Consider the following 12,500-nt stretch of genomic DNA (forward strand, 5'->3'; position numbering starts at 1 on the left):
GTTTCCTTTTTGACCGTTCTATTGCTGCTGTGGTAGACGGTCACTGTTCTTCTCCTAAATCAATTAACAGTGGTGTTCCTCAGGGTTCTGTCCTGTCACCCACTCTCTTCTTATTATTCATTAATGATCTTCTAAACCAAACTTCTTGTCCTATCCACTCCTACGCTGAAGATACCACCCTGCACTTTTCCACGTCTTTTCATAGACGTCCAACCCTTCAGGAGGTAAACATATCACGCAGGGAAGCCACAGAACGCCTGACTTCTGATCTTTCTAAAATTTCTCATTGGGGCAGAACAAACTTGATATTGTTCAATGCCTCAAAAAATCAATTCCTCCATCTATCAACTCGACACAACCTTCCAGACAACTATCCCCTCTTCTTCAATGACACTCAACTGTCCCCCTCTTCTACATTGAACATCCTCGGTCTGTCCTTTACTTATAATCTGAACTGGAAACTTCACATCTCATCTCTAGCTAAAACAGCTTTTATGAAGTTAGGTGTTCTGAGACGTCTCCGCCAGTTTTTCTCACCCCCCCAGCTGCTAACTCTGTACAAGGGCCTTATCCGTCCATGTATGGAGTATGCTTCACATGTCTGAGGGGGTTCCACTCATACTGCTTTTCTAGACAGGGTGGAATCAAAAGCTTTTCGTCTCATCAACTCCTCTCCTCTAACTGACTGTCTTCAGCTTCTCTCTCACCGCCGCAATGTTGCATATATAGCTGTCTTCTACCGCTATTTTCATGCTAACTGCTCTTCTGATCTTGCTAACTGCATGCCTCCCCTCCTTCCGTGGCCTCGCTGCACAAGACTTTCTTCTTTCTCTCACCTCTATTCTGTCCACTTCTCTAACGCAAGAGTTAACTAGTATTCTCAATCATTCATCCCTTTCTCTGGTAAACTCTGGAACTCCCTGCCTGCTTCCGTATTTCCACCTTCCTATGACTTGAATTCCTTCAAGAGGGAGGTTTCAAGACACTTATTCATCATTTTTTGACCACTGCTTTGACCCCTGTATGGGACTGGCATTTCAGTGGGCATTTTTTTTATTACATTTTTGTTGCCCTTGGCCAGTGTCCTTCCTACATAAAAAAAAAAAAAAAAATAGTAGTAGTAGTAGCAGTAGTAGTAGTAGTAGTAGTAGTAGTAGTAATGCTATTTTTCATATATTTAGTAATTTTTTTTTTTCATATTATTATTTATATTTATATTTTTTGTTTTGTTTTGACATTCATACGAATGCTATAAAGGTGAAGCATAGAAATTTATTTGATTGATTAATTAATTTATATATCTATTTATTTTGATTTTTTAAATTAATTAATTTATTTATTTTTATTATTATTATTTTTTTTTTTTATGTCTCTATGATAAGCAAAGCATTATAGAATTTATGAAAGCACATATCCTCTAGAGTCTTGCCCTACAAAAGATTCTGTAAAGTAAAAAATAAAGGGAATAAGTGTCAGTGACGTTTGATGAATAGAGGAAGGCGTGGCAGAAATTACCATAAAACGTATATAAATGAAAATTTATCTTCCTCGTATTTTCCAACTTGCGTTTGCTTCTTGAAAATTTAACTGGGTGGGTCATATAGCAGACATATTGTTCTTTCCTCCATTGTAGTTTGTTTCCAGCAAGCCCCCTAAATAAAGTTTCTGTTTTTTTTTTTTTTTTTTTTTTTTTTAAAGAAATGAGGAATTACATTCTAACGCTGATCACTGAGCGGAGCGTAGACGAGCTGCTATCCTCAAGGACGTTACCTCTCTCTCTCTCTCTCTCTCTCTCTAAATAAGACTTTAAATAAAAAGAATATATATATATATATATATATATATATATATATATATATATATATATATATATATATATATATATATATATATATATATATATATATATATATATATATATATATATATATATATTAAAAGACAATGAATATCCTCTGGGGAAGGGGTGACAATCCTTATTTAACCCTTAATTTCAGTTGAATTTTGACAAGTCTACGTTAAAATGTTTCCATTTTTCTGCAGTGATAAAGAAACGTAGAGGGGTAGCTAATATATTTAATTGTTAATTGTATCTTTTTTTCTTTCTTTTTTTCATTTATTCTTTTATTAATTTTTCTTTTCATTGCTTAATTATGCATTATGCCGACACTGCAGGTTACAATTGCAGATATTGCAAGTATTTTTGACACAATACAAGTACATCCAGCTAAACTATTGCTACAGTATAGAGAGAGTATTTCGATTACATACCTTATTCTTCATCTTCTTTTCTTCTTTTTTTTTTTTAATAAATATAATAATAAATAAATAAGTAAATAGGTATTGTCAAATGAAATCGTCGAGATTACGCAGGGGTTTCGGGCAATACTTGGATGGGTGACTACACAAGCCTCATCTGTCTGAAAAAAAATAAATAAATAAAAAAAATAAGAATAAGAATAGGGAGAATGAACGAAAATTTTAAGTAATAAAGATAACAGTAAGAATTATTATAACAAGAATAAGAAAAATTACAATAAAGGAATATAAAAAAAAAGAAAGAAAGCATCCCATGTCTTTCTTCCTAATTGTCATAGAAGGGTGAATTCTTTTGTATATTTTCCAACATTTCCAATACAACGATATGAATGGGGGAAGAAAGAATAAGAATAATAGAAAGAAGGCCTCCCAACACCTAGTTCTCCGGTCTTGGCCAATTAGCTAACGGCGGGATCAGCGCAGTTAAGCAGGGGGTCCGGGAAGAACTTGGATGGGTGACCACAAAAGCCTCATCTCTCTGAGAATAGAAAAAAATAGCAATAAGAATGAGGAGAATGAACGAAAAACGAAAATAATAAAATAACAATAACAACTATAATAAAAAAAAGAAGATTAAGAATAAAAAGAACAAAAATAAGGGAAAAAAGTAATAATATATCTCTCTTGCTAATTGTCGTAGAATTATGAATGAAGGGTTAATTTTAGTGCATATTTTCCAACATTTTCAGCACAACAATGCAACAACAATACAGGAAAGAATAAGAATAAGAGAAATAAGCCCTCCCAACACCTTGTTCTCCGCTCTTGACCAATCAGCTGACGGCGGGATCAGCAAGGTTAAGCAGGGGGTCCGGGCAGAACTTGGATGGGTGACCGCACAAGCCTCATCTCTCTAAAAGTAGGATAAATAAGAATAAGATAAGGAAGAATAATAAAAAAAAATGAAAATAATAAAGATAACAATATTAATTATGACAAGAATAAGAAAAAAATAGAATAAAAAGAATGAAAAAAATAAGAATATCACAACTTTCTTGCTAATTGTCTTAGAATTTTAAATGACATGTCAGTTCTGCTGTATATTTTCCAAGATTTGTTATGAATGAGGGAAGAAAGAATAAGAATAAGAATAAGAATAAGAACAAAATGAATTAGACTAACAATAATGATCACATCTTTCATGCGGTGACTGCGTGGGCGATGAGCCTCACTGGACGTTTCTGACCAATCACAAGGCAGGGTTGGAGTCGTCGGGCCCACCCGATTCATATATAAAGGGATTTTGTGGGAAGCGCGGGCAGACTCAGCTGAGTGTTCGTTGTGAGTTGTTGTTACCACAACTATGGCACGTACCAAGCAAACGGCTCGCAAGTCCACTGGTGGCAAGGCGCCCCGCAAGCAGCTTGCTACAAAGGCAGCTCGCAAGTCTGCTCCAGCCACTGGAGGTGTCAAGAAACCCCACCGTTACAGGCCTGGAACCGTTGCTCTCCGTGAGATCCGCCGTTATCAGAAGAGCACTGAGCTGCTTATCAGGAAACTGCCTTTCCAGCGCCTGGTGCGTGAAATTGCTCAGGATTTCAAGACTGACCTCCGCTTCCAGTCCTCTGCTGTCATGGCTCTCCAGGAAGCTTCCGAGGCTTACCTCGTGGGTCTGTTTGAGGATACCAACCTGTGCGCCATCCATGCCAAGCGCGTGACTATCATGCCAAAGGACATCCAACTGGCTCGTCGCATCCGTGGCGAGCGTGCCTAAGAAGTCATCCACGAATGATCTTCATAACAGCAATATCTAGGCCCTTTTTAGGGCCAAACATCTCTTTCATTAAAGAATTTTCATAGACAATCTGTTTGGTTTTGTGGAAGAAAATATTTATTTTCCATCTTTCAGTATCAGGTATCGACTTTCAACTCAATATCCTTCCCCCCTTTTTTTTTTTTTATATTATTATTATTATTCCCTCTTCCATGGCCATATCTCTTTCACTTGGGAGAATTTTTATCTTTCTTTATCTCTATTTTTTTTTTATCTTTTCTTTATCTCCACAGAATAATAATCACGATAATAATAAGCATAATAATAATAATAATAATAATAATAATAATAATAATAATAATAATAATGATACAATAATTATTATAATAATAATCATAATAAAAACAACAATATTAATATTATTAATAATGATAATAATAATAATAATAGTAATAATAATAATAATAATAATAAAAATAATAATAATAATAATATTAATAATAATAACAATAATTATAATAATAATGCATTTGTCTATATCGTATCTTTTTTCCTTTTCAAGTGTGGCTCCAATGGAGCCGGGTATTATTTTATACTGGCAGCAGTATACTGGCCGCCTGTTTACTTGGAGGAGGTATACTTGGTAACAGCCTTGGTGCCTTCAGAAACAGCGTGTTTTGCCAGTTCACCAGGCAGAAGAAGACGGACAGCGGTCTGGATTTCCCGGCTGGTGATGGTGGAGCGCTTGTTATAGTGTGCCAGGCGGGATGCCTCGGCAGCGATGCGCTCGAAAATGTCATTCACGAACGAGTTCATGATTGACATGGCCTTGGAGGACACGCCAGTGTCTGGGTGGACTTGCTTGAGCACCTTGTAGATGTAGATGGAGTAGCTCTCCTTCCTCCTGCGCTTCTTCTTCTTGTCGCCCTTGGCAATGGCCTTCTGTGCCTTGCCAGCTTTCTTGGCAGCCTTTCCTGATGCTTTGGGAGGCATAGTGTCGCCGTACTGCTGTGAGAACGAGTGTGCGTTTTCAAGTTTTTCAAGTTTCAAGTTTTTATTTAGAAAAAGGGGGGTGTTACAAGAAGGGGCAGTGTGTGTACCAAGACTGGTACACAGGGAAGAAAAAGTGAGGAGAAATAGAAGTACAGTGGGAGAAAAAAAGTTGCCGGGCGGTCAGGCTTGCTACTGTAAAGTAATGAGTGTCACAGGGCAGTACAAGAGCGATTTGTAGGGTGGAAACCGGAGTCCCCGGAGGAAAACCACCCGCACTGCTGTGAGATAGAATAGAGTGGGGGAGGGTTACATATAATATTTACATAACATTTACAAGTACGTTGCAATGACATAAAATATTTACAGAACATGAGTTCTTGGTGGAAACCTGAGTTAGCAGGTGAGTCGTAAAGGGCAACTAGAAGACACACATAAAGTAGATTGTTTGGAGAAGGCGGTGCAAGAAGAGGATGGTAAGAGAGATGCACTAGCTTAAGAGAGGTGAAGTTAGGGGGACGAAGGTAGAAGGGAGGAAACATCGAGAGGAGGAAAAAAGAATGCAGAGGGACACAGTAGAACCGTTAAGGAGTACATAATGCTTAAGAAGAAATAAGACACGAGGGAGCAAAAATTGTCACAATAGCTTGTACAAAATAAACATGAGAGTCAAATGCAGAGGGACACAGTAGAAACGTTAAGGAGTACATAATGCTTAAGAAGAAATAAGACACGAGGGAGCAAAAATCGTCACAATATCACGTACAAAATAAACATGAGAGTCACAGAACACGCGTGGATGTTCACTATGCACTGTAACGATACACTCGATTATTTCGGGAGTCCTGCGACGGGGGAGAGGGTGGTGGGCAGGTGTCTTGGGCGCGGGTCGATGTCGGAGGTTCTAGGAGTCGCTGTCGGTGGTTCGGGGGGGAGTTCAAAGGGGAGGCCTTCGGCGACGCCTGCGGCGCCGTCAGCCCCAGCCAACCCCTCAGCTGTGCGTTTCCCGAACTCGGTCCCGCTGCCGGGGGCTGAGCAGGCTACCCCGGAGGACGATTACCCCTCGCCAGGACGTCGGCCGGTCCCTCGGCGACTCGGGGCGCGGGGGGGCGAGGGGAAGTTCGCGATGCTGGAACCACCACTGGGTATGCCGTCGGTGTCGCCGGGGGCGTCATCAGGCCTGGCAGATCTCTTAGTGGCTAGCTGCAGTCCACCACTGTCGTCACGGTACCTCTACTCTCAGAAGGAGAAGGACAGATGCTCGCTCTCTCTCAGTCAGCAGTCGGTGATGATAATGGCGTGATCTGCGGACAAATTATCTAGCAGTAAAAGAGTGCTTGGGGGGAGAGTGACTAATTTCTAGTAGTGATACAGGTAGATTGTGAATTTAATAGGGGAATGAGTTACGGAAATATAACATTCACCTGTATCGGGGTTCGGGAGGCGGGTCTTGCACTCGGCGAAGACTCCTGGGGAACCCGGCGTGTTCCCGGGGTAGAGCCTCGTCGTGCTGTGTCCTCAGCGCCTGGAACTGATCCCATTCCTCGGCATCCATCTGTTCCCAAACCCTGGCGGCCATATCGTGAAGGCGGACGTTCAGGGCTGGGAGGGATGCGGCTTCGTGAAGAGCAGCCGAGGTGACAAAGTCGTCCCATCTGGTGCCGAAGGCGAACCTCAGGGCGTTGTTCTGGACCCGCTGAAGCTTGCTGATGGCTGTTTTAGAGAGAGCATGCAAGGGAATAGGTGGATAAGTTAGAATGGGCAAAATCAAAGCCTTTATTAGGTGGAGCTTGAGACCAGTGGTCAGATCCCTGAAGCGGTACAGCCTGGTGAGGGCCGACTTCGCTTTTGCCACTCTCTGGGACACGTGTGAAGTGTACCCAGTTGTGGATATGGAGAGCCCCAGGAGGGTGCCCCTGGGGCTAAACTCAACCTCATCCCCATCCACTAGCAGTGGGGCGGGGGTCTTTGTGGCGAGGGGGACGACCTTAAACTTGGCCAGGTTTGTCCTGATCCTCCACTCCCTCTCGAAGGCATTGATGCGGGCGATCTCTCTGGCAGTGCGGGCGTTCGTCATCAAGCTGGAGCGACCTGGGTGGAAAATAATCTGGGAGACATCGTCAGCATACAGTAAATTGATACCAGCCTCTGAGGCTGGACAATCGCTGGTATAAATGCTGTACAGGGTGGGCGACAGCACACTGCCCTGCGGAACTCCTGTGGCGAGGGGAAAAGCTGGACCGAGGTGGCCCCCTACCCTCACCCTCGCCGTCCTGTCGTCCAGGAAGTCACAGAGAAGGCGCTCAACCGGTGCAGGCAGCCCCAGGTGAAGGAGCTTGTACTTCAGCCCAAGGTGCCAGACACGGTCAAACGCCTTACTCACGTCCCGCAGCACCAAGTTACAGCGGTACCTATTGGCCTGGTGTATGGCGATGGTCTCGGTTGCCAGAGCGATGGCATGGACAGTGCCCCTGCCGCTCCGGAAACCATACTGCGCTGGGTGTAGATGGTTTCCCGTCTCCAGATAGGTGCGCAGCCGAGCGGAGACAACCCTCTCCAGCAGCTTCCCCGGTACCTCCAGCAGGGAGATGGGGCGGTAGTTCTCCGGACGAGTCGGAGTCTTGCCGGCCTTAGGAATCATCCTCATCTCCGCCTGCTTGAATCCGTCCGGGAAATATCCTGCTGAGAGCGCCGCATTGAAGATTGCCCTTAATCTGGCTAGCGCCGAAGCTGGAAGATAAGAGAGTATAGTCTTGTTTATCTTGCTGCCGCCAGGGCTAGTCGGCTTGCCACATTTGATCGCGGCAGCCATCTCCTGAGCGGAAATAAAACAGTCCAGTGGGGAGGTACCTGTGAGACGGGCAGGATCAGCAGAGTCGAACGGGTAGGTTCTGTACACGGCATGTGCCATGTAATCCAGCACATGGTCATTGTCGTCAAAGTCGTCGTCGTAGTCCTCTCTGTACACACGGTCCCAAATGGACGTGAAAAGGTGTTCTTTTTCCTCGTTCGTGAACTTCTTGTCACCTGTAATGTCTATTAGGTACGCGTCTGGTCCTGTCGTTCTACCTGAGAGACACTTGATTTCTCTCCAAAACTTCCTGGGATCACGGTGGTTGGCAGCTAAGCTTGCCAACTTCCTCCCCCAGTGCGTCCTAGCTTCTGTTTGTCGCGAGTCGTGCAGTATAGCTTTAACATGTCTGTACTGCCTGTACTCATCGTAAGTCCAGCCTCTCTGGCTCGCTCTGTCACGTAGCGCCTGGAATTGAATCCGCAGCAGCTGCGTCGTTCGGGAGGGTCTTGGGGCGGACCTAATTTTGTGGGAGGTCAGGGGTATGTGTCTGTCAGCAGTGGTCTTGACTGTGGTCATCCATGTCTCTAGTGCTGCGTCAATGTCCTCCAGGGTGCCGTAGGTCACGTCTGGTAGGTCTGTCATCTGTAGGGCGTCGTCCTCAGAAAACGCGTCCCAGTTTACTCTTTTATAGTTATACCTCCTGACACTAGGGATGAGGAGCGGGGAGGTGGAAATATCGAGGATAGTAGGTATGTGGTCACTAGTCGTCAGAGGTCCAGGCGTGAAGGAGTAATGAAGAAAATTCACCCTGTTAGTTAGAGCTATGTCAGGAGTTGAGGCAGTCCGAAAATCAAAGTAGGTGGGAAAGAAAGGGCCGATATGGAGTGCAGTCTGTCGTCGAAGATAGTCTACTATGTCTCTCCCTACCTGGTTGGAAGTAGTGTATCCTAAATAGGGATGTCGGGCGTTCAAGTCCCCGACAAGGAAAACAGGTGTCTGTCTGCGGAGGAGTCGGAGGAAGTCAGGATGGGGAAGGTAAGGTCTGCGGGGAGGGAGGTAGCTGGTGGCAATAAGGAGGGGTCCGTCTATTGTTTCAATTTCGATAGCTAACGTCTCCGACAAAAAGTCGCCATGGACTTTGTGTCGTGTGTGAGACTTTATAGCAATTGCCACTCCGTCATTTATTTCGTTACTGACGTTCTGTTGGTATATCCTAAATCCAGGGATCTTAAGTCTAGTCTCGTCGCGCAGTCCGTGGCTGTTGATGAGAACAACGTCAGGGTCAAATTGTCTATATGTGTTAGTAAGGTCAAACTTACGTGTGTCCCAATGGAGTACATTGTGCTGGATTACTCGGAGACGGGGCATTATTCGCGTGTTACAGACAGCCTACCGGGGAGTAAGTCCGCCACAATTTGCCGGGGAGCCTTCTTTGCGCGTTCGTGGTCTTCGGTGGAGTAGATGGTCCAGTCCGTGAGGGAGTCTAGGTTCTCCTTCACGTGGTCTAAGACCGCTTCCTCCGCTCCTGAAGGCCCAGTGTGGCAGAGTACCAGTGCCCCATGACGGAGAGCATGGTTGAACTCCCTCCGGGTGTTGGGGGTCTTCCTCTTATCTGTCTTGGCCATGAAGCCAAACCTGATGACCTCGACGTCGTTTTGCTGGTCGTCCTCGTCCTCAGAGTCCTCTGAGGCTGAGGAGGCAGCGGAAGCGGAGTCTTCTGTGGCGCCTTGGGCGGTGGTGGAAGGTGTGGAGACTGGAGGTGCTGTGGGAGCGGCCAGGGAGGTCGCAAGGGAGACAGCCCTGGCGAAGGCATCCGGAGCTTGAAGAGGTGGCGGTGGAGGAAGCTTCACGTTGGGCAGACCATTCTCGGCAAGACTCGCTGAGAGAGTCTGTTGGAAGCACCCTGGAGAGGCCACATTGGAAAGATGTGCGTGAAGCAAGCACATCAATCCGGTCAGCGACTTGGTGGGGTCGATAGGTCCAAGGTTGGGGGGTTGGGGTGTGGCCGGGAGCGAGGCAGACGTCGTCTGAGCGAATGATACGCCTGGCTTGATGCGAGCCTGGCGCATCGCCTCCTCCTTCTTCTTCAGGGCCTCCTTGCGGGTGGGACACCGCATGGCTCTGGCGCTGTGGTCCCCTCCGCAGTTGAGGCATGATTTTGTTGTGGCAGAACAGTTCCTGAAGGTGTGTTCCCGGCTGCCGCACTCAGAACACCGGACGTAATCCGCTGGGTGGGGGCAGCTCCTGGTGTGGTGTTCTTCCACGGCGTTGCACCTATTACAGGTCAGGAGAGGTGTGTATGTCTCCTGCCGCAACTGGTGCCCTGGCACGTGGATACAAAAAAGGTGCAAGCCTTCTGTCAGAGCCTTCGTGGCCATATCTGCACGCGTGAAGGTTATCTTCATGGTGGGTGAGCGAGGGAACTTGAAAACACCCTCCACGGCGGCCCAATCATGCTGGCTTCCTACTTCGTCGGCGATTTCCTCCGCCGTGTGCTCATATATAAGTTCGTCCAGTCCTGAGCAGATCACCGTGCGCTGTGCTCGGAGCTCAGGGGGCAACAGGGGGGTGAATCCATCACCAGACAGTCGAGCAGGCATGCCATCCTGGAAGATAGCATCGGCGTCCTTGTCTGTGGGTGTGAGAACCACCACAGCGTCACTGGCCGGTATAAGCCTAGTAACCTTGATGGTCGGGGCCAGGAGGGCGAGGAGGCGCCGGCGCACCCCAATGTCTCTGGGGTTGGGGTGTTTTATTCTGACTCGGCCCATGATGCCGGTCAGAGCCTGCGCAGCAGCCGCCTAAAAACGGGCTGGTCACCCATGCCCCGTGGCGAGGATTCCTTACGCCGGGGCACAGCACTGCACACTTGGTGTGCACTAACGCAGCCGGAGCTGCGTAAGAAGCACTGCACTGGGCACACAACACTAATACTTCACCAAGGTCTTGCTGCACAGCACTAACACACACACTGTTGGGGCTAATCCTAGGCACTGGGGGGAGCGGGCGGTCACCCGTCCAGCGCCTGACCGGAGTCGAAGCTTAACCCTGCATACGCACACTCGGGAGAACACTGCACTGGGGGCACACTTCACTTCACTACACAGACACTCGCTCACTTCGCAAACACTTCACTACAGTTTATCCATGCAAAACAATACACCCGCACTGTATGGAATGTCCTGGATGCTGGGGCATTCTATGGAGGGAGCACAACACTGGGGAACACTGTTGGTACACTGGGGAACACTGAAGCGAAAGACCGCTGAAGAGCAAACACTGTGCACTGGAGTTTGAGTCCAGGTCGCTGAAGGAATAAATCCGGAGCACTGGGGGTCGTGGAGTGTTTCTTGGTGGAGGAGGAAGGAAACCTGGATATCAGGGTCGCAGAGGCGCAGCGATGTGCCCAAGTGAAGCCTGAGCACTGCAGAGATGAACCCTGCCTCTCCCGCACTCAGTCACGCACTGAGTCAAGTGGAAGAGATGTGTGTAGTCTTCACTCCACGAGGTCTAGTTGCCTAGTGAGCCGCACAAGGCTGAAAGTGGGGCGGGCGGCCGGTCGCTGATTGGCTGAAAGCAATGCTCTCAGCCGAGTGCGAACAGCAAGAGGACTGGCCGAGGATTGTTCTTGTCCTACGGACAAGAACAGCTGGGCGGACGACAGGAGTGCGGTGCAAGACGTCTGTACTCCACGGCGGCTGAGTGGTCTCTGTGTGCGTTTTCTCAGTTGAAAAGTGGTATATATATTAGCGTGCCTACTCAGGATCAGGAGTCGCCACCTCAGCGAGCGTCCTGATTGGTCCAGACGCGCTCTGGGCCGATCTGATCTCGCGTATATATAGCCGTTTTTCCCAAAATTCACTACTTGCTCGCAGAGCTACCGACGAGGTTAGAGTACTCGCGCTCCTCATTTATCACCAACAACAACAACTACTACTACTACTACTACTACCACAACATCCATTATCATGTCTGGACGCGGCAAGGGAGGAAAGGTGAAGGGAAAGTCAAAGTCCCGTTCCAGTCGTGCTGGACTCCAGTTCCCGGTCGGCAGGATTCATCGCCTTCTAAGGAAAGGCAACTACGCCGAGCGCGTGGGTGCTGGTGCCCCCGTGTACCTTGCGGCAGTTATGGAGTACCTGGCTGCTGAAGTCCTTGAGCTTGCCGGCAATGCCGCCCGTGACAACAAGAAGACTCGCATCATCCCACGTCACCTGCAGCTGGCCATCCGCAACGACGAGGAACTTAACAAGCTCCTCTCCGGAGTCACCATTGCACAGGGTGGCGTGCTGCCCAACATTCAGGCCGTGCTCCTTCCCAAGAAGACTGAGAAGAAGTAAATAAAGGGCCTCCCTCCCCTTCAGCCAATATCACCATCAATCCGGCTCCTCTTCGGAGCCACACGTTCAAACATCTAGAGAGTTGTGTAGACTATACTGGTATATCAATAATAAGCAAGTAGTGTATTTATTTTCGAGTTAGTTATTTGTTATTATTATTATTATTATTTAGTCAGGCACGCAAGTGACCGAGAATAAATATGTATACTATATTTCTACTAATGTACCTGCTGTGTGTCACAGTGGAGAGTTGATTAGATGTGTTGCCTATTGTGATATGTTGAGCGTCTTTTTCATCTCAATGTATATTTTGTTTTATGAGAAACTGAGAACGATGAGGGGC

Source organism: Scylla paramamosain, unplaced genomic scaffold, assembly GCF_035594125.1.
Source record: "Scylla paramamosain isolate STU-SP2022 unplaced genomic scaffold, ASM3559412v1 Contig97, whole genome shotgun sequence".
NCBI lineage: Eukaryota > Metazoa > Arthropoda > Malacostraca > Decapoda > Portunidae > Scylla > Scylla paramamosain.